We start from the raw sequence: 24,586 nt of genomic DNA on the forward strand, positions 1-24,586 counted from the left end.
TCACTAACAAAATCTTACACGACACATCAGCTGCTTCTGCAGAAGATGTACTAGTTCAAGATTCACAGAGAAAGAGCTCTAATTAATCAGATGGCATACCTGCCAACATCCTCAGAACAACAACAAATGGTTTCTGATTCACATAGATCTGTATACATTTACATACATTCAGATATGTTTGCACAAATTGGTATAGCTAGGCCAAGAGATTCAGAGAAAGGTGTGGGGAGCAATTACAGCATTTCTGCTTCCTTTCTTCCCCTCAGCATCAATAATTTGTTCCAACCTCTGCACCTGAAATCCAGCTTCATCACAAAAACAACCCCCAACTGAATTCATGTGGGGGGAAAAAAAGCCAACTGTTCAACCAACCCAATCAACTTCATTGCAAGCACCCCTAAAGTTCCCAAAACAAATTTAATCCCAAAACAGTCTTCACTGCAAAAAACAATTCCTCCTCCTCCTTTCCCTTTAGAAGCTTGGAAAGAGAGGGCAGCACAGGGGTATCCTCACACACCTTGCTTCCCAAAGCAGGGCAATCCTGGGAGCTAGAGTTGGAGCTGCACTGCTGATAGGAGCAGTTGCTCCCAAGCTGTCCCTCATCACAGAGCTGAGGGAGAGGAAGCAGGGCAGGGAGCACTAGCTGCTCCACCTGCTGAGGGACCAGACAGTCCCTCAGCCAATACAGCATCTCTGATTGGATGCCTTTCCCTGGGAGGCAGGGGAATGAGGAAGGGTGGCCAATCAGATGGGGATTTCCCCCAGAAGAGTGGTTTTCCTTACGGACTAGTAAGAGGGTCTGAAAAATTGCAGTCTGTGAGGTAAACTTGTAGTTTTGGTAAAGTCCATGTGTGAGTGAAGGCTGGCACTAGGATTGTAAGATGAGCTGCTAAGGCCTTGGCTACACTGGCAGTGTATGGCGCTGCAACTTGCTGCGCTCAGGGGTGTGAAAAAACACACCCCTGAGCGCAGCGAGTACAGCGCTATAAAGCGCCAGTGTAATCAGAGCCTGCAGCGCTGCACGCTCGTTCGCAGCGCTGCAAGCTATTCCCCTCAGAAAGGTGGAGTACATACAGTGCTGCGAGAGCTCTCTCGCAGCGCTGGCGGCGCGACTACACTCGTGCTTCACAGTGCTGCTGCGGCAGCGCTATGGAGTCCCGAGTGTAGCCAAGGCAGATTCCTGCAAGTACTGTAATCAAGTTATCTGGGATGGTTGGGCAGCTGGAGGTGAGGAAGGTCAGGGTGTGTTTAGCATTCCTGGAGCGTTGGGAGTGTCTGAAGAGCAGTTTTTCATCTGAGCAAGGAGGGAATCGGATTGCTTGTCACTATAGGGCTGTGGCAATTTGAGTCACCAGGTCATCTTTCAAGACTACAGAGGGAGACAAGGAGGCTCTGGCAATGAAGCAGTTGAGGGGAGGTTATAAGCATTGAGGATGTTCTGAGCCCTGTATGGCTGCAGGTTTGGTACATACTTGCTCAGAGAGAGTAGCTTTAGGGAAGAAGAATTTTACACCAGAACTATACACTCCAAGAAGTCACTTTGGGGAAATGCACCACATCTACGGACACTGTCCTGACATACATGGTGTGGGAAAGTGCCCGACTAAATTTTGCACTTGTAAGAGCCCTCACCTCAATTATGGGAAAATGAAGGATGCACAAATACCCCCATTTTTCAGATGGAAAATGGAGGCAGAGAGAAATTAAGTGACTTGCCAAAGATCACACAGGAAGTCTAAAGCAGAAGCAGGAATTGATGCCATAGCTCTTGAATCCTCGTCCCGTGTCTTGACCACAAAACAAACCTTTTTCAATACAACAAAACATTGTGACATCTGCTGTTTCTTGATTTCACCAGTGAGCTGCAAAACCTATGGTCATGTCCTGAAACATTAACAAACCATTCACTGTATGAACTATTACATAGTGGGAAGAAGTTAAATCATGGTAATGGGAGCTCTGTTACCTCCCTACCCCCACCCTCAGTAGAGCACAAAAGAAAAATGAGAAGATTGTTGGGAAAGCCCAGACCTTTAGCATATAAGATGACAACTGAGGACAGGCATCCTTTTTGTTACATAATTCACCCAATGGAACCCCTGACATAAGCCCTAATTATTATTTGGCTGGAACTTGTAACCATGCCTAAGGTTAAGGTTGTCTAAAATTGTCCATTATCAGACCCTGTTTTTCAGTTATTAATAACTTTGCCAAACTAATAGTTTGGGTGATATTTTCCATAACAGGAATTTGCATAACATTACATTTATTTTATTTTTAATGTTTTAGCTAAAACCGTTCAACTATTTCCAACAGCAAGGTCAGAGACAAATATGTTGGTTTCCCTATGTTAAAAATGTTACTACTCTTTTTAGAGAAAAATTCTAGCACCTATATGCTTTGGAACTGGGACGTAAAATTTGGAGAGGGTGCAATCCCGCAGTGCCAAGGAAGTGGCTTTAGCCACGTCTATGAAAATCAACCTAGATTTGGTCAAGTTATATGCCTACTGAATATTGTCATTTGCATATTTGCCATGGTCGTTTATAAGAAGGTGAAAGTGGAATTATTGGAAGGTTCCACTTTCAGTGAGCATGCTCCAACCCCACAGAACAAGCTCCACTCCCACAGAGTTTACTAAGCATGGTCAAGACCAGGACTGAGCAGGATTTTTCCTGCAATTGCTTTAGCAGCTAGGGACTGCGGTGCTGCTGGTTAACTGAACTGAGCACAGGGAAACTGTCTTTCTTGTGTTGTCAGTGATTTCACTTCTGGCACCCAAGTGGCATGGAAGAGAAGAACGAAGCATAAACATTATGATACAGTCTTTAGTCACATGTTCATGTACAATCGACTCAACTCAAGGTCTGTGTGATTTGGTGTGGACAGGATATGTATTCAGTGCATCCTCAGTCTTGCGTAGTATTAATAAACACACAGGTGAAAGACTGACCTGATAGTTGTGAGAGTTATCAGCTCTAGGCTATTCTTAATGCATTTCAATAGCAAATTAAAAATAAGTTCCAGAAACAAATTTCTGAAGAGCAAAACAAAAATCAAATTAGAACAGTATAGTAACACAATGACAGTTTATTTTGGAAAGGAAGGAGGCCCCTCTTAACTTGCTATGCTCTTTTCCCTTCCAGCCTGTTTTTCCATTCAACTCAGTTTACTTCTGGTTTGCTTAGTTCTGACATATGACTAAACAAAATTGCCAAGGGCACATAGATGATGGATGATACAATGATGACAGACTTATTTCATTCCAATTCTAAATTTTTGTAAATAGGACATTTTTCTTTCTAAGTTCAGCATTGCACATGCATCAAAATAAAAAAGTTAACTTGATGTGGCTGTGAAATAAGAACGGGGGAGGATGTTGGACTACAGTTTGCATCCATAATTGGAATCTAAGAGCCATCATCCCCCACTGTACTGCCAAGAGGCACTGGCATGTGCTTTTACTTTCTGGTGTGTTTCATGGCAATGTTAATTACTAGTGCCTTTGTCCACCTTGGTCAGAATGAAAAGGAAACCACAGCAGAAGTGTCACACATTTGAAATTGAAGTTAGAGTGGGGAATAGATTGCTGGAAATAAGTGGCAGCGGGGCACCAAAGCACAGCAGAACTGACTGCTATTAATGAATGTGAAGTGACGGCTAAAGAAATGAAGCCCCATTTTTCCTAGTGCATGGTAGCTAAAGAAAGCCAGAGGGTTCCCTAGCTATTGTGTTAGGCCTGACGGGGTGCTATCTGTACTTGCAGATTAAGACAAAGATGCTTTAACAGGACAGAAAGGGTTTTTCATTCCCCATGTGCTATTTAGGAGTAGGCCAGGCCACTTCATGTCTCTCGTCCCCACCCCAAAGATCTCTAGGACTGGAGCACCAGTAACTGCCCACCATTCCCTAAGAGTTAAAGATGGGGGAGTAGCTGTCAACTGGCCCTTGGACACCTAGAGGCAAATTATCTGCTGGTTTAGATTAGTGTAGCTCAAAGTCAATGGCACTGTTGCAGTTTACACCAGCACACATTTGGCCTTAAGGGTATCAGTCACTGGACTCAGGATCCTGTTAGGAAAAAGAGATCAGCTGGGTCCCCTGGAAACACCACAAGTAAGGAGGGTGGTTCCTAGGGTTTGCTGGAAAAGGCTGCACGAGGCAACCTGGGTGCAGCTGTGAAGGAGGGGAGAGACATCCCCTTGAGTTCACAATTTCAAGCCTCCACGTGAATATGAAATGACTGATTTGATGCTAACCACTTGCAAACTGAGCTGCAGGGTTAAGTTCCCAGACCATATTGTGACTCATACTCAATAGGGTTTGCATAGCTCTAACACCAGCTGCAATCCTCCTCTTTTCTGCCACGAATACTGACAATGACACTGAGATTTTAAACACTGATCCTAACAAGTGATTTTCCCATTGCTATTTAAGAGGAAATTTCAACAAGTATTGGGAAGATGGAACTGCTGTGCTGTCTAAGACTCCTGTAAAAAGAACAGGAGTACTTGCGGCATCTTAGAGACTAACACATTTATTTGAGCATAAGCTTTCATGGGCTACAGCTACACTCCTCATCTCACAGGGATTTCACTCTTACTCAAGAAGCAACAGACACAATTCTTACTGAGTTTCCAGTGTTGGGAAATGTTATTATCTGGGCAGTTATTACAGGCCAAACCCTGCAGTTCTTATTCAGGCAAAGATGAAGTCAGCAAGGACCACGGGATTTGGGCCTAAATGTAGAACGTGTATGTTTCACCGTGCCCCTAAGTGAGTCTTCAGCAGCAGTTATGGAACTTCAGATCCTAAAACATGAACCTCTACATCCCAAACTAAAAGACCCAAGACTGTAAAGCTGGCTTATTAACTTCTAACTCTGGTCCAGTCACCACTAGAGGGAGACAATGCACCACTGTGTTACATTTATAGTGTCCCCTCAGAAAAGTGATTTCAAAAAAATTATCTAAATAATATGATCTTTTATTTATAATACAGCCTTAGGAATATTTTCATGGCTGGTCAATAATTTTCCATTTAACTGTTTTTCTATGGAAAATTGAGATTTCAACTAAAAAAAATAAATATGAAAAGTGTCCACTTTCTATGGAAAAAGTGCATTTTTTAAAATGTTTCCTCTATGGATTGGGTTCCTTAGCTACATTACACCTCCCATGGTGCACTGTGCTGGCTTAGCCAGCCAGAGGGGAGATCATGATGCATCATGGGAGATGTAGTACAGCCAAGGACCCTGGCCCATAGAGGAGAATGGGAGCTTAAAGCACCTGGAACTACAGCTCCCATAAAGCACCACTGCAGCATTGCCAAATATTTTTTTCCCCCACTTTCAATTTTTCACAGAAAAGTTGAAATTTTCAACAAGGTGGGGAAAAAAATCCTACCAGCTCTAAATATTATGCAGGCAGGCACACAGAGAAGTAAATAAGGTTGCTTTGTATTCCACACAGATATATAGACTATTGATCAGACACTGTACTGCATATGCCTGCTTGTCACTGATTCATTCCAAGTGTCACTAAACACCATAATAACTGCCCTTAAAGTAACTGGTGATTGGCTCAATCCTCATCTGACCTCTTCTAAAAATACTAAAAAAAACCCATGATTTTTGTCAGAGGCACTGAAATAGGAATGACCATTAGGACAAATATTTTAAGAGACATTAAGGATGATGATTACAAGTACAATTTTCAAAAGCTCCTAAGTAACTTAGTAGCTTACGTTCTGCAGACTTTCAATTGGGTTGAGGCTTCTAAGTCATTTAGTCACTTTTAAAAGTATCTATAAGCTTCTAAGTACCCAAATCACTTTTGAAAATGGAACTTAGGCTCCTACGGTTTTGAAAATTTTACTATTTTATGTCTCCTCTCTTCTGTATAGGGTCCCCGATTGATAGCTGGTGGATATGTGGAGAGTGGATGCCAAGTGCCTTACAGTAGGTAGATTAAATTTCTTCCTATGCCCCAAAATGTCATTTTCAGTTACTCAGAACATGATCCCTTAAGTTGTGCAGTTATTAATTTGTAGTATTTGTATTGCAGTGGCACCCACTGGCCCCACTATGCTGGCTGTCTTACAACCACATAAAAAGCGCTTACAGTCTAAGTCGTTCAAGCATTTGGACAGCATGACTGGAGAGAAGAAACTGATATCAGATGTTGTTTTAAGGGAGAATGGCAACCTACTGTACTTACATATGACAGCACCTTATCAGACTGGAATAGATTAGGCATGAATACCATTTTAAAGAATTTTTTTTTTTTTTTTTTTTGCAACTACTAGTGTTATTTCTGGCCCAGAGAAATGTAATGGAGTAGAAATCGTTAGAATTTCATGTGGATTGAGAAATAGACCTAACAAGAGTACTTTGCTTCAGCCACTTCGGCACAGGGTTATACAGTTTGGAAAGTTGCTTGGGCAGCACCAAGGTTGTAAGAAAACAGCATTTTGACAGGATAAGTGCATGAATCAAAATAAGCATTTGGCTATAGAAGCAATTTGATCACAAGAGTACTTGACCTTTTGAAAATGAGTGAAACAACGGAACAGGAATTTTAACATTAAGGGTAAAATTATTAAAGGGCCATTTGTGTGTATGTCCCACCCAAGCTGTGTGCACAGCTGTGGTAAGACAGCACATAATGACAGGTACACATTTTAATGCAACTTTTGAAGTTCAGACCTCGATTTTGGAAAATTTAGCCCTGAACTTTGCAACACTTCTATTTCCTCAATTCTAGGCCTCACAGCTCCCCAGTAGTTCAAGACATGACAGTATAATAATTCTGGATGTTCAAGACATATGTAGGCTGGAAAATCTGCTTGCTACGCAGGAATGAGCAGCTCTTTGAAGAAGAACTGGCACTTCCAGAGTGTCTTTTTCAGTCAGTCCTCTCACTGTCTCACAGCAGCAGTTCCCTTCTTCCAGACTTCAAACTGAATACCTCAGCCTTTGGGGAAAATCTTTCATATATGGTTTCAAAACCAGCCCAAGCAATCAATTCCTGCAATGCAACATAGTGTTGTCTAGATTAACACCTGATAGATACTGCAGGCTAGCCGGGTACAAGATGAGTGACAGGAAAATCAGACAATTCAGCCTGACTTCTCTAGATGAGTTCTGAATAACTGAATTCCACAGACATAGCCATTTTCCGAGCAAGGGGTTCTCAACCTTTTCCACATTTCCCCCCACTCCCAAATAACCTCCTCTTCCTTTTATGATCCCTTCTCCCTGTCTTGCTCTAATTGCTTATCTGCTCTGGGCAAGTAACAGGATCATTTCCCTAGGTGTTCCATGGGCTCTAGCCTGAACCTATTCTCCTAAACTCATTTCCTCCCTGGGGAGAGAGAAGAGGCACGAGGAGGACTTACCCATTCTGGGCCCTCACTGCAACCGCCTGCTATTTCACTCTGTCTCTCTGCTCTAATCTCATATGGACTGAATTAAATGGGCATGTTGAGCATATTGTGCAGGGCTGGACAGATCCTTTCCCATGTTCCTTTTGCAGGTTATTAACTTGAGGGTTACGTGTACTCCATGACCCATCAGAGAGTTATGTGTACTCCATGACAGGCTATAAAAATCCCACGAACACTCATCTTTCCTGCCTTCCTGGGAAACAATTTGCAAATTGCATGGTTATAACACAACACGTATTTTAACAATAAATTTAGACAAGATGTTACTGAAATGCACTAACAAACCCAGTGCACTGTAATACAGTACTTCTCTTTCAAACATATGTAGCGTTTACATTCAGATAATGCAAATAAGGCCAGATTCTGATACCCTAACTCACAAAGAATAGTATCTAACTCCGCAAGAAGTTATACTGAGGAGTTGATTTCAACAGGATTCCTTGCAGAATCATTGTACCCACGGGTATCAGAATCTAGCCTAAATCACTAGATATCCAAAATAAGGCTGTGATGTTAAAAAAAGTTTAGTTTCACCATTATGATCTCCTGCAGCCAGAACTGTTCAATAAGACCTAGTTTACATTTGCATGCATGTCTAAACTGCAAGTATGAAACTCATTCTTGATAGTTAGCCAAAGTAAAATAGATCAAGAGAATGAATAGTTATGTTTGGAATAAGATTGAACTGAAGTAATAGGTAAATTGTATTCCAAAAGTTACAACTCCCTTACAAGATATAGCCTACATACTTGATTTTAGAAAATTGTAAAGGCATTTTTTCTTTAAAATGTAATGAACTTATGCCAAATGCGCTCTAGGACCTATTTTATTTTATTTTTCTATTGGTTCTGCCTTCTAACTGACTTTGCATACTCATGAGACCTGTTGTTAAGTTTGGCAAACACGTGCTTAGTATTTTGAGGGAAGAAAAAAAAAAGGGGCAATCTGATTTCAATGCTGCTTTTTGCCCAATTCTCATACTTTTTATTAATTCTAACTTATATTTTCCCCTAATGATCTGTGCTTCAATTTGGCGTATGGGTTTCATGTTTGAAACTAAGAAAAAAAAATCCACAGAGACTTTATCCATATCCTTGAGCACGATGAGCTTTAATTCACATCTTAACTACTTCAGGCCAGATCCTCACCTCTGCTCTGGCCATGTCCGAGAACTGAAGCGGTGTAAAGGTGTTCTAGAAACCTGGTTGCAGCTAGGGGAGGATTTCCTAGCACAGGCACTGTGGAAGGCAGCCATTGGGCTGCCCTCTAATGAACCATTCATAAGCCCTGGCATAGAGGACAGGGCAGGCTTTGGAGCAGGAGAGGCATGTCTAGGGCGGGCCACAGTATGCAGTGTTGCAGACTATATGGAGGCCGGCGAGGTTGCCATAATGTAGAAAGGTGCCCACAACAGTTTAAGTTGCTCTAGTGTCCTTGCCGGTTACTGGAACAGCCCATAATCTCAGGAGGTGCAGCACAGAATCATACCCTCTAAATCTGTCACAGACCTTAAATTGAAAACAGTCTTTTTGAAAAGAAGAGCTCAGCCCCTATTCCTCTGTGTCTGTTTACAGGATGCAAAATATTTCATACCCAGGAATGTCTAGAGCTGATGCACAATATGGCAATAAAAATATAAACTGGCTAGTGTCTTCCTTCCTATCAGCCCTTTCAAGGTACAATAAAAAAGCCTTCATGGCATTAAAATGGAACTCAAGGTGTTGTGGAAAGTTGAGCGAATCACAGATTCAGTCAGGAAACGGTCTGTCATTCATACTGAAATCTCAGAGACAGATTTCAAACCAAAATGTTTATCAAGACTATACCTACCATCAATAGTGAACAACTTGGGCTCCCCCCAAGATTGTGATGCTGTTGATTATCAAGAGAAGAAGTAGAACCAGCGGCGAAGACAAGACAACAATGAATGGTGCCATGTGCCAGCTGCCAGTGAAACAAAAGGCAGAATGAGGCTAGGAATGATACAACACCTGCAAGTTCATTTTATAAAGAGTAAATGAGAGGGGCCAAGACTTATCCTTTAAGAACAGAGGACTGATTCACAAAGGCATGTTAGCAAATACTGCACAAATCTCTCAGGACACAGTTTATACCCCAAATGAGATGCATATTATAATCAAGTGTAAAAGAGTTGAAAGAAAATGTTTACTACTTTATCACAGAGAAATTAAAAATCCCAAGACAAAAAGGTACTTTAGGACAAAACTCTCCTTCTGGATCTGCAGACTAGATTTGACTCCAACACCTCCTGCCCCCATGCTGTTTGTCCATGTATATAGGGACTGCAGAATACTGGTAAAAATTCCATTATGCATATCCTAGAGGAGAATTTTACTTTAAATTTGTGACTATGTAGTATTTTTTATGGGCATCCAAATGGGCATCTAGCCAGAAGTGGGAACACAAGTTAGTGATCACATGGGTTCTCTACCTGGGAGTTGTACCTCCATCCTTTCCTTCTTTATGGCTCGATGAGACGAGGGTCCTGAAACTATTGCAGCGTGGGATCCTTAAACTTTTTTCTGTTGTAACATGGGATCATGGTATGGGAAAGGTTGACAGCCATTGAGCCTACAATGAACCCAAAGAAGACAATACCTCCCAGCAAATATTAGAGGCTTTGTGGGATTTTATTACTTTAAAGACTCTCTTTAACAATGTTTGACATTAAGTTCACTGGCAGAACAAAATATACTGCCTGAGTGAAAAACAACAACATAGCTATGCTTTGGAAGTGATGAAATGTTAGTGTTACAAATTAAGATGAATAAGTGAAATAGAATGGTATATTAATATATATATATTCAAGTCAAGCACTTGAATGCATTTTAAATTTGGAGTGTAAGTCAATTCCATGAAATTATTGTTTAAAAAAAATACATAAGACAAAGTAAGTGAAAAAATATCTATTAACGATTTGCAGCTTTGGAAACTTCCAACCATAAACAAATAACCATAGTATCTAATTACTTAGTCTGTTTCTTTTACAAAGCAGTACCAAAATCATAATCAGTATCAAAATCATTAGTTGGACACTCCAGCAACTACTGTGTTTTGAGTCTTTTGAAAGCTAAATTGCTGCAGGTAAAATGAGGAAATATATTATTTGGATTCAGGTATTACAAGGACATTCCACATGAAGCAAAGGGGGAAAAATATACTTTTCAGCTGACCTCCTGTAGCTGACGTACACTAGTCAAAAGCAAAGCAACTCCATTTAAAGTTGCTTTCATTTTTTGTACTTTACACTTGATTAATCATTAGAATTTTTGAAAGTACATACATTTCTATCTGCTGATCAATGGGACCTAATCCACTTGCTGCGTGCAAAAAGCATGCAGCATGCAAGCTGCTTATTTACATTTCAGCAAGAGAATGAAGAGGAGACCCTCAGGGGTAACAAAGTGGTGCCTTGTGAATGACTGATTTATTTGGCTCAGACCAACATGTACAGATATTATTGTGCGTGTTTACGTGCATTTGTGGAGAAGGACAGAGTAAGGACAGGGCCTGAAAGTGCACAACAATGCACAAAAGTGCAATGAGATGTTAAAAATGTCCACTGAGTATTTCAGAAGTTGGCATGTTATAAAGCTTTTGCTAATCTAAGAAAAATGATAAACGCTAAACATACCAAGATTTCACTAGGGATGAGTCAACTGGTTTGGATAAATCTGAACCCTGACCTAAAGTTCCTAATGAACTCAAAATATATTTTTGCATTGAAAAATATTCACCTTTTATTTTAACTTTTCCAGTGCACTTCCTGATTTCATGAGGCCTCCAAAGCAGAAGCCCATCCTATGAGTACCTAGGAACTCCACACATCACAAAGCTACACAGAACATTGCAATGAAAATAGAGAGAATGCAGAAGCTCCAGCTCAAAAAAAAAAAAAAATCACATACCCTACCAATTTAACTAAGGGAGAGTCTTCAGGTATTAACAGGAGTATCATATTATACAAGAGGTAATTGTCCTACTCTACTCAGTGCTGCTGAGACCTTAGGTGGCATAGAGAGTCCAACTCTGGGTGCCACACTTTAGGAAAGATGTAGACAAACTGGAGAGTCAAGAGGAGAGCAATAGAAATGATGAAAGGTTTGGGAAACCTCACCGATGAGGAAAGGTTTTAAAAAAAGAAAGAGGGACATGTTCAGTCTTGGGAAAAGAAGACTGAGGGAAGACCAAATAACAGTCTTCCAGTATGTTAAGGGCCATTAAAAAGAGAACTGTGATCAGTTTTTCTCCATGTCCACTGTAGTAGTGGACTTAATCTGCAGCAAGGGAGATTTAGGATAGCTGTTAGGAAGAAAAAAAAAAACTTTCAAACTATATGGGTAGTTAAGTTATGTAACAGGCATCCAAGGGAGATTGTGGAATCCTCATCATTGGAGGTTTATAAGAACAGATCGACAAACACCTGTCAACGATGGTCTATGTTTACTTGGTCCTGCCTCAGCACAGGAGGCTGGACTTGATGACCTCTTGAGGTGTCTACCTACATTTCTGTGATTAGCAGTTAGCAGCTTATGACATGCAGTTCCAGCTCCATCCAGTAGAAGGCAGTGGTGAATATTCACATTAGCCAGTTCATTAATATTACTTATTTGTGTTACAAAGAAGCCACAACCAAAATCAGGTCCCCTTTGTGGTTGGCGCTATACAGACACACAAGATTTAGTCCCTGTCCTGAAGAGTTTATAATCTATAACTGACAAGACAAAGAGAGTGAGAAGGAAAATAGAGGCACAGAGGAGTGAAGTAGAATGCTGACGGACACTCCTAAAGCCAGGAACAGATTCCAGATCTCCTGACTCCCCACCCTGTGACCTATCCACTGGAAAAATATTGCTCCTCAACAATAATCTTTAAAGTTCATTTCGCTACACCCTGAGAAAGTCTGTTTTATTTCCCAGCTGGACACAACCCGGGGGCATTGGAAATCTCATACGAAATCCTGTCTCATTCTGTCTATAAAGCACTGAACACATTTTGGGGCACTGTAACAGGGTCAGCACCAGCTTCTCGCAAGCACCCCCTTTCTTTGGCCAATGTGCCTGCAATCACAGTCTTCTCATGGGGCAGCGCCCACCTCTCTCAGGCAGCCCCCTTCAGCTGAATGGGTGTGAGCCTCCTTTGGTCTTACGTTGGGGTGGCACCCGCCTCTCGCAAACACCCCCAGCTGATGGTTCTTTCAGCAGGTCTTCAACATCTCATCCCTCCACCTGAGCCACACACACTGTCCCCCCTTCCAGGATATACAGTCCAAGTTCTTTTCACGGCCCTGGTATGGGGCCATAGCTCTAAGTCTTCTCTCAGCAGCACTGCCTTCTTCAACCACCCAGCCGGGACCGATCTCTGTACCCACAACTCGTGGTGTTTCAGCAGGCCTCCCTGGGCTCAGTCTTCAACCAGACCAACAGGGCCCATCTTGGAACCCTCACTGGCCTGGCCAGGGTCTGTGCTGGGCTTCAGCCTGCCCGCACTGACCTGCCGCTGGTCCTGCAGATCTTCCTGCCAACCAGGCACCTGGTCTTCAGCAGCCTTCCCCGGGCTTCAGTCCTGCCTGCAGTGAGTGCTCCGCAGTGAGCTGTCCATGGTACTGCTGCTCTTCTAGTCACCAAGTCTTCAGTCCTCAAGCTCCACACAGCAACTAACTGCTCTGCTCTACTCTGCTGCTTGTCTTATATAGGGCCTTTCTGCCCCCTGATTGGTCTCTCCAGCAGACTCTCTGATTGGCTGCTCGTCTGCAGCAACTCTAGGCTGCTGGAGGACTTCTAACTGCTCTTATTGTGGGGCGAGGTGAGGCAGGACCATGAGGCCTCCAGCAGGGGGCCTCGGACCTAGTCCACCCTGCCGTAGGCACTATACGGACTAGATTTTCCAAAGACTTCAGCTCCTGTTTAGGCACCTAAATAACAGTTAACTTTTCAGAAGAACTCAGCAGTTCCCATTGTGACTGTTAGGGCCAGATTTTTAAACAAACAAACAAACAAAGACCTGCTCCTAATGAATGGATCTCTTTTGAAAATCTGAGGCCCTTGTGGGTGCTGAGAGCTTTACAAAATTTGACCCCAGGTAAAAAGCCACAACCACAGACTAGGTAAAGTACAGACAGTACCAATGCACTACCTCATCTCATTTGCTTCAATGCTAATCTAGAATGACTTCATCGAGAGATGAGAGAGGTTAGTTCTCTCTCTGTAACCATCCAAGTACTGGACTTCTGTGTGGAGACTACCAATAAAGTTGTCACTTGACATAGTTTTGTGATATGGATATCCATACACTAGGAACTGGGCTGAAACTATCAGTACGTTTCATATTGATCCCACAACATGTTTAATCATATCAGTCCCCAGGCTGGGAAGTAACCAATCCCAATCCCCTAAACCATACAATCCCCCTACGGTGATTGCTATGATGTTTGTAAACCACAGTAACAAGGAATGGGTGGAAGGCAAGAACAGGGACTAGGAAGGGTGAGAGGTAATGAAAAAATATAGTTGGCCAAATACATTGGAAGAAGTTTATTTAAATTATAGACTACATTGTATTAACTGCAGGAAATCATCATTTTCTTTTCGAGGGAAAGCTCATCTTTATCCTTCCTTCCCTGTAATCGACACATATAATAGATCTCTCTTCACATAATCCTGCCTATGAATAAAACATGTCTACTGTCTGACAGCTTTAGGGGAGGTACTGGGCATTGTATATTACACAAGGAAAATTAGACCTTTGCCTATTTTATGCCCATCCATCCCTGAGCTTCACAATACCATGTATCAATTCATTGCTTGTCTGTCACTTCTATCTTCTGCAAGATATAGGTAGAAGACCTTCTTGTATAGTTACATTGCAGACCTACACTGGCAAAAATAGCAACATCAAAGAAATCTTCTCTAAATCCCATATGACTACTTTACAAAAAAAGCCCACCATATACATTGCAGAGTATTATTCCTGTAGTCACTGATACTGCAGAAGCTGAAGATAGACTAACCTACTTTTGGCACAGCTATATCACATGATTGCATGGATCAGTGTAGTTTATTTCCCCCCCATGAGTATGTAGTATTTGATGCATTTACCAGGAGGGTTTATTAAAATTCACAAAATTAGGGAAAGTAGCTCTGGATTCTACCTGTGTTGAAACTAGATGTATAAGCTTTGGTGGAGAGTTATGCAAAAGCACTCTGCATTATACAATTCAAAAGGAGCCGTCTGTGAATCATCTCTTTCATGTTCACTTGGAGGTTTGAATTTTACCAAATGAGCATCCCATCTCCCCTTTTTCACCACAATGGGACCCACCATCTCTCCACAAAGCCCCAGCATGTCTCAACTCTCCTCTATGGGTCTTCGGGATGGGAGTTGGGGAGCAGCTGTGACTCTGCCTGGGTCTCCAAATTACATTTTCAGAGTAGCTTATATGTGGCATGGTTACTTTTCAGATCACAAACACACTTGGTTCCAGATATCAACTTCTTTTTCCACGAGAAGTGTATGGCAATAGCAAAAACCATGCTGCTGCCCACTGACTGCAGCTCCCTTGCTATAAAGCACGACTCATGAAGCACATGCCATTGCCAGTGTAGGCAACAATAACAATCTGCAACTTCTCCTATAGACTGGTGCAATCTAGGGGTTGGGACAGGAGGGAATATGCTATTCGCTACCTTTGCTCTCCCACACCTAGTGGAAACTGCAGTAGATTCTGTTAGCTTCCTTCAGCTGATCTCTGAAGATTTCTATTTTACTCTTGGGGGCCCTGATTCAACTAGGGTACTTACACAAGAATCTTAAACACAAGAGTAGACCCATTGAAGTCAAACTAACTATTCACATGTCTAACATGAGGCATGTGCTTACGTATTTGGGAGGAAAAAAGGCCTGTTTTAGTAAAGGACCAGTAGGCTGGGAAAGAGAAAGTTACTCACCTTGCAGTAACTGAGGTTCTTCGAGATGTGTGTCCCTGTGGGTAGAGTATGGCCGACTACGGTGTCTGCTGTGGTATCCCGTGTGATAGCATAATGTTTGGCAAATGTGTGGTCAGATGTCCACCTGGCCGCCTTGCATAGGTCTGTCATAGGTACATTGTGGAGGAAGACAATGGATGTTGACATTGCTCTAGTAGAATGAGTTCTAACACTCTCTGGTGGTTGAACATTCTAGGTCTGATAGTAGGATCTGATGCAGTCTGAGATCCACTTGGAGAGTCTTTGCTTAGAGATAGCCTCACCTTTTGATCTCTCGGTAGTAGAAACAAATAGCCTAGGGGATTTACAAAATGGTTTAGTTCTGTCAAGATAGAATGCAAGAGCCCGTCGGACATCGAGGGTATGTAACACCGCTTCCTGTGGAGTCATGCGGGGCTTGGGATGGAATACAGGTAAGTGTATTGGCTAGTTAAGGTGGAAGGTAGACACCACCTTGGGGAGGAATTTGGGGTGGGGTCGCATAGTAACCTTGTCTTTAGAGAAAATGGTGTAGGAAGGGTAGGACATCAGGGCACTTATTTGACCAACCCTTCTAGTTGACATTATGGCAACCAAGAAAGTCACTTTCATGGACATGTGGAGCAGGGAGGAGGTAGCCAGGGGCTTGAAAGTAGGTTTCACAAGACCGCGGAGGACTAGTTTGAGACTCCAGGAGGCTACTGGTGAATGAATCTCAGGGTAGAGACTTTGCAGGCCTGTGAGGAAGCGTTTCATGGTGGAGTGGGCGAAAAGTGAATAGCCGTCCAGAGTGACATGGAAGGTGGTAAGGGCCGTGAGGTGGACTCTGATAGAACTGAGTGAAAGCCCATCCTGTTTTAGTTCGAAAAGATAGTCTAAGATGTCAGGGAGGGTTGCAGTCTGGGGTGTCAGGCATCTGTGGAAGCACCAGATGGAGAAGCATTTCCACTTTTGCAGGTAAGTCTTACGAGTGGAGTCCCTTCTACTGTGCAGGAGGACATATTGGACCTGTTCCAAGCAGGCTAATTCATGGGATTGAAACCATGAAGGAACCACGCCGTCAGATGGAGTTTCCAGACCTGCGGATGAAGAAGCCAACCGCAGTTCTGGGAGAGGAGATCTGCTCTGTCTGGGAGAGTCCTTGGAGGACAGATAGACATGCATAGCAGGTAAGGATACCATGTTTGTCTGGGCCAAGCTGGGGCAATAAGTATGACCCGGGCCTTGTCCTCTGTGATCTTGCATAGAACCCTCTGTACCAGTGGAATCGGTGGAAAAGTGTACATGAGGGAGTTGTTGCAAGGAATGAGGAACACATCCCCTAGAGATGCATGCCTGAGTCCCACTCTGGAGCAAAAGAGATGGCATTTGCGGTTTTGAGGAGTAGCAAACAGGTCTATTGACGGAGTGCCCCAGTGGGAAAAGAGCTGTCGGAGTATCGTGGGATGTAATTCCCATTCGTGTTCCTTGGAGAAGTGTCTGCTGAGTGTGTCGGCAGTAGTGTTATGACACCGAGGCAGGTAGGAAGCGGTGATTTCTATGTGATGTTGTATGCACCAGTTCCATAGTTGGATGGCTTTTGTGCATAAGGAGTGAGATTGTGCTCCTCCCTGCCTGTTGATGTAAAACATACATGCTATATTGTCCATCAGAACTTGGATGGACTTGTTCTTTATGGTGGGAAGAATTTGAAGGCAAGCATACTTGACGACTCTGAGTTCTAGAAGATTGATGTGCAGATGCGTCTCTGAGAGGGACTAACGGCCCTGTACCTTGTGGTCACCTAGGTGCACTCCCCAACCTATCAGGGAAGCGTCCATGGTGAGCATGAGTACTGGGGGGTGTGGATGGAAGGGAACACCTGTGCATAGGTTCTCTGGTTTTGTCCACCAATGTAGGGAGGCGAATACATTCGGTGGCGGAGTCAGTGTTATGCAGAAACTGTGTCTGCTGGGTTTGTAGTTGGAGTTGAACCAACCCTGAAGGCATCTCACGTGCAGCCTGGCGTATTTGACCATGAAGGTGGTGGCTGCCATGTGACCAAGAAGCTGTAGGCAGGTCCATGCCTGTATTCTGGGGCGAACAGAGATCGTGTGTATGAAATGCGTAATAGTGAGGAATCTGTTGTGTGGAAGCGAGGCTCTGGTTTGAATCAAGTCCAGTTGAGCTCCTAAGAACTCTATCTGCTGTGTAGGTATTATATGTTCCATTCTATGCATCCGAAGAAGTGGGCTGTAGCCCACGAAAGCTTATGCTCAAATAAATTTGTTAGTCTCTAAGGTGCCACAGGTACTCCTGTTCTTTTTGTAGATATCAGGGTGGATTTTTGGAAATTTATTTGCAAGCCTAGACTGTGGAAGAGGGAGATGGTAAAGTTCATCGCTTTTAACATCTCATCGTAGGAGCTGGCTTTGATAAGGCAGTCGTCTAAGTAGGGGAAAAGTATAATCCCGTGTTTGCGGATGTGGGCTACAACTACAGCTAGGGTCTTGGAGAATACCTGTCGTGCTGTGGAGAGACCAAATGGAAGTATCCTGTATTGAAAGTGGTCATGTCCAAGTGTGAATCGCAGGAAGCGTCTGTGTGCTGGATGAATGGATATATGGAAATAGGCATCTTGTAGGTCAAGGGCTGTGAACCAGTCCCCTTGTTCCAGCATGGATATTATTGTGACCATCTTAAATTTTTGTACACATACAAACTTGTTCAGTCGGTGTAGGTCTAATATAGGACTCCATCCCCTGCCTTTCTTTTGGGTCAGAAAGTAGTGGGAGTAGAACTCTTTTCCCCAATGTTGCGTCAGTACTTGTTCCACTGCACCTAGGTGGAGAAGATGAGCCACCTCCACGTGGAGAAGGTGCTCATGAGAGGGGTCCCTGAAGAGGGATGGGGAAGGGGAAAGGGTGGGCGGGGAAGATAAGAAAGGGATGGAGTAACCTGACTGAACTATTTCCAGGACCCAGCGGTCCTGTGTGATGTGTTGCCAGACATGGTGGAGAGCCTAGAGGTGGTAGCCAAATGGACAAATAGGCAGCGGAGTCAAGGGGTGGTCGTGCAGACCCCCGACCAGCACTTCAAAATTGTTGTTTACCACCTGGTGTGTGGGAAGTAGTTGGTTGCGCCTGGTTTTGCCTTCGCCTAGGAGGTCTGTTGCGGTTTCTCCCAGAGTCATACGGTCTGGACTGGGGTCGGTGATATTGTTGTGTGCGAGGCCTCTGATAAGATTGATACTGTTGGATGGGTATATGCCCAATGTGCGCAAAGTAGCTCTAGAATCTTTCATAGTGTGAAGGACTTCATCATTTTTTTTGGAAAAGAGTTTATCTTTGTCAAAGGGAAGATCCTCCACTTTGGTCTGCAAATCCTTGGGGATACCGGATGCAGACAGTCAGGAAGACCAGCCCAGTGGCAGTGGTGCAGGCTGCTGTATCTGCCATGTCCATGGACACTTGTAGTGCCATCCTAGACACCAACTGACCTTTGATGAGGACTGACTTGAAGTCCGCTCTCCTGTCCTCCGGTATATGGGAGGCAAAATCAAAGAACTTATTGTAGTTGTCATAGTCATAGCTTGCGAGGAGGGCGGAATAGTTGGCAATTCTAAATTGTAGAGTAGAAGAGCTATAAACATTGTGGCCCAGGAGGTCAAGGCGTTTGAGGTCCTTGTCCTGTGGAGTGGGCTGGTAGTGTGGCTGCTTTGTTCTCTGTGTCGCTGCATCCACCACAAGAGAATTGGGTTGTGGGTGGGAATTTAAGAAATCGACATCCTTCGCGGGCACATAGTATTTACATCCAGCTTTCTTGCATGTCGCTGGGATGGAGGCAGGGGTCTGCAAGAGAGTATCAGCTGGTTCTAGGAGGGCTTCATTTATGGGTAGTGTGATCTTTGAGGGTGCAGAGGGCTGGAGGATTTTGAGGAGTCTATGTTGTGTCTCCTGGACTTCCTCCAAAGGGATGTCCTGGCTGAGTGCCAACCTCTTGAAAAGTCCCTGGAATAGCTTAAAGTTGTCCACATTTTGTGGAAGTGGAGGAATGAGGGCATCCTCTGTGGCTGATGGCGAGGCAGGAGCCAGTAAATCTGGGAAGGGTTCATAGCCCACCTCTTCAACAGGGTGTTCAGGAGCTCTAGATGTTGATGGAGCTGGGGATATAGGCATAGGACAAGCTTGTGGTCTGATAGAAGGGGCGCAATGAGGAGCGGTGGCAGGAGCTGACCACAGATACCACTGAGGCCAGGGCACCAGGTAGGTAAAGTTGGGTCCCGGCCACTGGGGGACAAAGTAGGGAAACTAAGTCTGATTCTTATGATGCACCATGTCTTGGGGTGTGTATGGCTCTGGTGGAGGGGGAGATTCAGGTGGGGAGAACTCTGCCTGCTGCTGTGTGTCGTTCTCACTATCTGTGAAAGTAGCCAGGTCAGGTGGCGAGAGCTGCTGTTCAAACAGTGAGTGCTCCGTGTCTAGGAGCAGAAAGTCAGTTTCAGGGGCCACAGAGATATCCTGCTGATGCAGCAATTGTTGCTGCTCCCTAGGCTGCTGTTCTGCGGAGCGTGAAGTGTGATCGGCAGTCCGGAGTGATTTTTGGTTCACTTTTGTAGGAGCCGCGAGACATTTGTGAGAGCTCCGCAGGTGGTCTGAATCTGCTCCGGGGGTGACAGGCAGGCTCGGTGCCCACGTTCTGGTCAGCACCAGGGTGGAACGCGTTGCTGGCACGGGGTCCATTGTTGGTGCCGCTACACCGTAGGTGGCTGCAGAGCTGTCTCCATGAGAAGCATTTTTAGCCGCAAGTCTCTGTCACGGCGAGCTCTAGTTTTTAAGTTGGTAAAGTGGAGACACTTCGCAGGGACGTGTGTCTCGCCAAGGCATTTAACGCAGAGTAAGTGCCCATCAGACTTGCAGGAGCCACATTTCTTAAAGCCTGGTGACCCCGGCATAATGAAAGTAAGAGCAGCCAGGGAAGTCTCAACGAGAGACTAACTTGAGGATTTTTTTTTTTTAACTAACAAACTATGCTAAAAGAAAGGGTGAACTGGGAAATGGCTAGCTAACTATTTCTATTTTTCTCTACTTATTTTCTACAGTAACCAGGGAAGAGATGAGCACTGCCCCAAGTCTCATCTTCAGCAGAGGACAGTTGAGAAGGAACTTAAGGGGGCGAGGTAGGCATGGGCTCAGGCAGACCCTAATGCCGCCACGAGACAGCAGCTGGGCGCGTGCATCCTGACCAGGCACTGCTACCGAAGATCTCCGATCAACGGTGCCAGGACGCACCGTCACCTGGAGTGCAGCACCCACAGGGACAGCACTCGAAGAAGAACCAAGATTAGTAGTTGTTCCAAAAATCACACATCATGCAGAGAAGGTATGAAAAAGCACAAAGAGGAAAACAGGAAGCTACGGTCACTGTGGATTGTGGGGGAGACTAAGCTTGTTTGAATGCCTTAACTTTGATCTTGGCTGTTGATCATGTTTAGGGACTTGTGTGCTTTTTTTTTTAATATTAATATTATAAATATAAAAGCTGATGTCCTTTTAAAATGTTTGTTTTGTTTTTTAAAACAGGCCTTTTTGTGATACTCACTTTAATTTTCCCATATTTTTTTCAAGTCACTAATATGTACATTCATAATTAACTCCAGTTTAACAAAGTTTTTGTAAAGGATTATTTTTGTATTTGTTTCATGATCTCTTTTTCTACCGTGGTCTTTATAATGCAAGTGTTGTTGCTTTGACCTTTTCAGTATTCTGCTGTGCATTTGGTTGACTACTCTGCCCTCCCCTACATGCTCAAACAGGAACGTAGGAGAAAGATCTTTACCCACTCATCTGAAGGTCACCGTGGTGTTGTGTTAAAAGCCCTGGAGAGTAGCAGGGAATGTGTGGAATATGACAAGATTCCTTTAGGAGGTTGAAATGATAACTAGTATAATTTTCAAAATGTATTGGGCAAATAAAGGTGATAACGGTGTCCCCCACTTTCATAAAAAAGGCATGTTGCTTCTTGTTAGAGCAGGAGAATAGGAACCAGTAGTCATAGGTGCTATTTCTGATTCTACAACTGACTTGGTACATGGACCAATCACTCAACCTTGCTGTTCCTTAGTTTCCCCATCTGTAAAACTGGCATAATCTTTACCTACTGTTGAAAGTTTAATTCATTAATATTAATTTGTGGACAGCCTCAACCCAAAGCTCTGACTTCTTTGCTTATCTCTGAATTAGATACCAAGTACTCATTAGGAGGTGCTTCTTAACTTACAGTATGGAAGGGATCATCATTTTTATTTTAATATTCTCTAGTGCCTATGTTTAAAAATGACTTATGCTTAAAAAATTCCCTACCTTTACAAGGTACAATTTAAAAAGTAAGTCAATTTCCCACTAAGTAGCATTTAAAATTTGGAACGCATCTTTCCAGGCTACAAGCCAGCTACATTTGAATTCTACGGAATCAACAACAGAGGATCAAAAACATCATGTATATATTCATTTCTCTTTAGATACAATGGTACTAAGCCAGCTATAATACTTCATTAGTCATATTTTACTACTTCCCTGTCTCTACCGGTTTTCAAAATAAGACAAGTGCCAGTATATCATTAAATGAGTGTATGGCTTCTCAGGTGACTGAGCTGCAGAGGAATTATTCATAGCATCTCTCTCCTTTGTCTACAACTTTCCCGTGTTAGGGCAGTACACCAGTACATTCTCTTTTGGCTTGGGGTACCAATCTTAACATTAAGAATTGTGTCCTGGGGTGCATCCCTCTGACATCCCTGCACAGGCTACATGGACCCTGAGTCCAGTCATGTATGGTTAAGGGGGCGCACTGCACTTGGGCAATGAAGCAGGGGGGAGTTAGAAGGCTCTACTCCCTCAACCCACACACTGGCCAGTGCAACTGAGCTGGTGCAACTGGTATCATAATTTGCTGCTAGGGAATTGTGCCTCAGAGTGGTGTCTGAGGCACAATGACATCTGGGTCTATTCCTGACACTGTTGCAGCTCATACACGCCCATTGTTCACAGCTGTGTCTAAACTGAGCGTGGCACTAATTTTGTCTAACCTCTTTCTCACAAGCATACTGGGGTTCAGTGACAAACGATCCTTTCCAAATTATCCTTAGCAAAGGTCCCGTCACTACAAAACACTACAACATTTCAAGAATTGTTTAGTAGTTGCAAGTGCAAATAGCTTTCCAAAAAGCGAGGTTGTCAAATATGTCTAAAATAAACAAAATACATCATAATTTTTTCTCATTTGACTGTGAATATTATGCCTAGTTTAGTATCAGTTCTGGGAATCTATCCAGCCTCACAGATCTCTCTCTGTCTCTTTACACTGCTATGTTGGTGACTTCCATTCACTTCACAGTAACTTTCCTTACTTAACCTTATTGTCTTTTATTTTCTTGTTTGTGCCAGTCATGAAGGATGGACTCTTTCAACCGGTTGATATGTACCCATGTGGTCATAAGCTGTGTGTAGCACCTCCTTGAAGCAGATGTAGGTGAAACAGGCCTCACAGGTGCCTGGGGTTTGAGCCGATTGTGCCCAGAGGAGCTTGTTAATCCCTTCCTGACTGGTTTGGGAACGTGTCCCATCACACCATATCTTTGCACTGCCCTTAGCAAACAATGACTGAAATTCCTTAAAAATTGCTTTAAATTCTTACCTCCCAGTTTCTGTCCATGCAGGAGCATTCTCCAGGCATTTTTCTACCTATGTTTCAAAGTCAATAGAAGGACCCAGGAAGTGAAATTTCTACTCTCTCTTCCAACCATCTGTAAAGTCTTTTTATATTGCACCAATTTGAGATATTTGATCCTTTGTTAATGTACTTTCAGACAGTAAAAACTCTTTGCCCTCTACTTTAAACAAGAAACTCTGTGACATTATATAAAAGATATGTTTGTAAGAACACAAGGAGAATTAACTCTATATATTCACTCTGTCAAAACATTCACTGTGTGCTTTTTCCACAATGCAAGCAGATGGAACAAAATAATGCTAGATTAATGTTTGTAAGAGCCTAAATTCAGATTGATCTCCTTTGGCAATCAGTCCTATAACTGGAACCCTACTGCAGAAGATGTTCCAGTCCCACTATTTCTTGACTACAGGTCTGAACTTCTGCGGTACAATTTGCCTTCTTTTGACCACAGTTTTAGACGGAATTTGTTAGACTGAGCTGGCTAATATGATCTAAAACCACACATTAAAATCCTAATCCAGAGAGAGCCTAGAATCCCATTTTTAGTTCATTCATGTTAATTGGCAAACATTTAACTGAGGTTGAAACAGCAGCGCAAACTCTAGTCTAGAAATACCCATAGGTCTTCTCTTGACTAGGAAAAAGGTTGAGCATAGATAGGGCTTCAGTAATGTGAGAGAGTGAAGACAAATGAAACTTAACCACTTTTTCTAGTCAAAACAAGGGCATAGTCAGAAGCTGGGTCTATCTAGAGACATCTTCCCTATAGAGCATGTGAAAATCATGTAGGAAGCCGATCCCAATATATTAAGTGCCTTTTAAAAACCCATAGAGTTTACCTCAACCAGCTATCACATAATATAAAACATTTTGTCTATCCACACTAGGCTTGTAAAACAGGTTAGTTAAAACATGTTCTAATGCTGAAAAAAAAGCAAAAACGAAACACACATACACTTTTTATCTTAATCTAGATAAAGCCATAATCACCCAAGGTTCAGGGTCTGATAGAGAGATAAGGGACCTCTTGATAGTTGTTACAGTAAAGGACTTCCTTCCTTTGTCTATTATATATACACACATACATAAAGTGCCAGTAGATGGTGCTCAAGAACATGTGGCTTAGTTCCCACATTTTGTAGGACCAGTAAAATGGCTTCCTCTTAGCTGCTCTTTATATCACCTCTTAACTGTAACTGCCCTCATCTGATGCCTGGAGAGTGCCACCTCAAGCAGGGCCGGCTTTAGCAAGAGCGGGGCCTGATTCCTGGGGGCGGGGCTTGCTGCAAGCCCCGCCCCCAGGAATCGAGCTGCGCTCTGGCCGGGGTTGCCGGGCTTGGGTCCGACCCGGAGCTGCGCCGCGGGAGCGGGCCGGACCCGACCCGAGCCGCGGGGGCCGGGCCGGGGCGCGGGCCGGACCCGAGCCGCGGGGGCCGGGCCGA

This window comes from Terrapene carolina, unplaced genomic scaffold (genome assembly GCF_002925995.2).
Source record: "Terrapene carolina triunguis isolate 2854851 unplaced genomic scaffold, T_m_triunguis-2.0 Scaffold35098, whole genome shotgun sequence".
NCBI classification, from domain to species: Eukaryota; Metazoa; Chordata; order Testudines; family Emydidae; genus Terrapene; species Terrapene triunguis.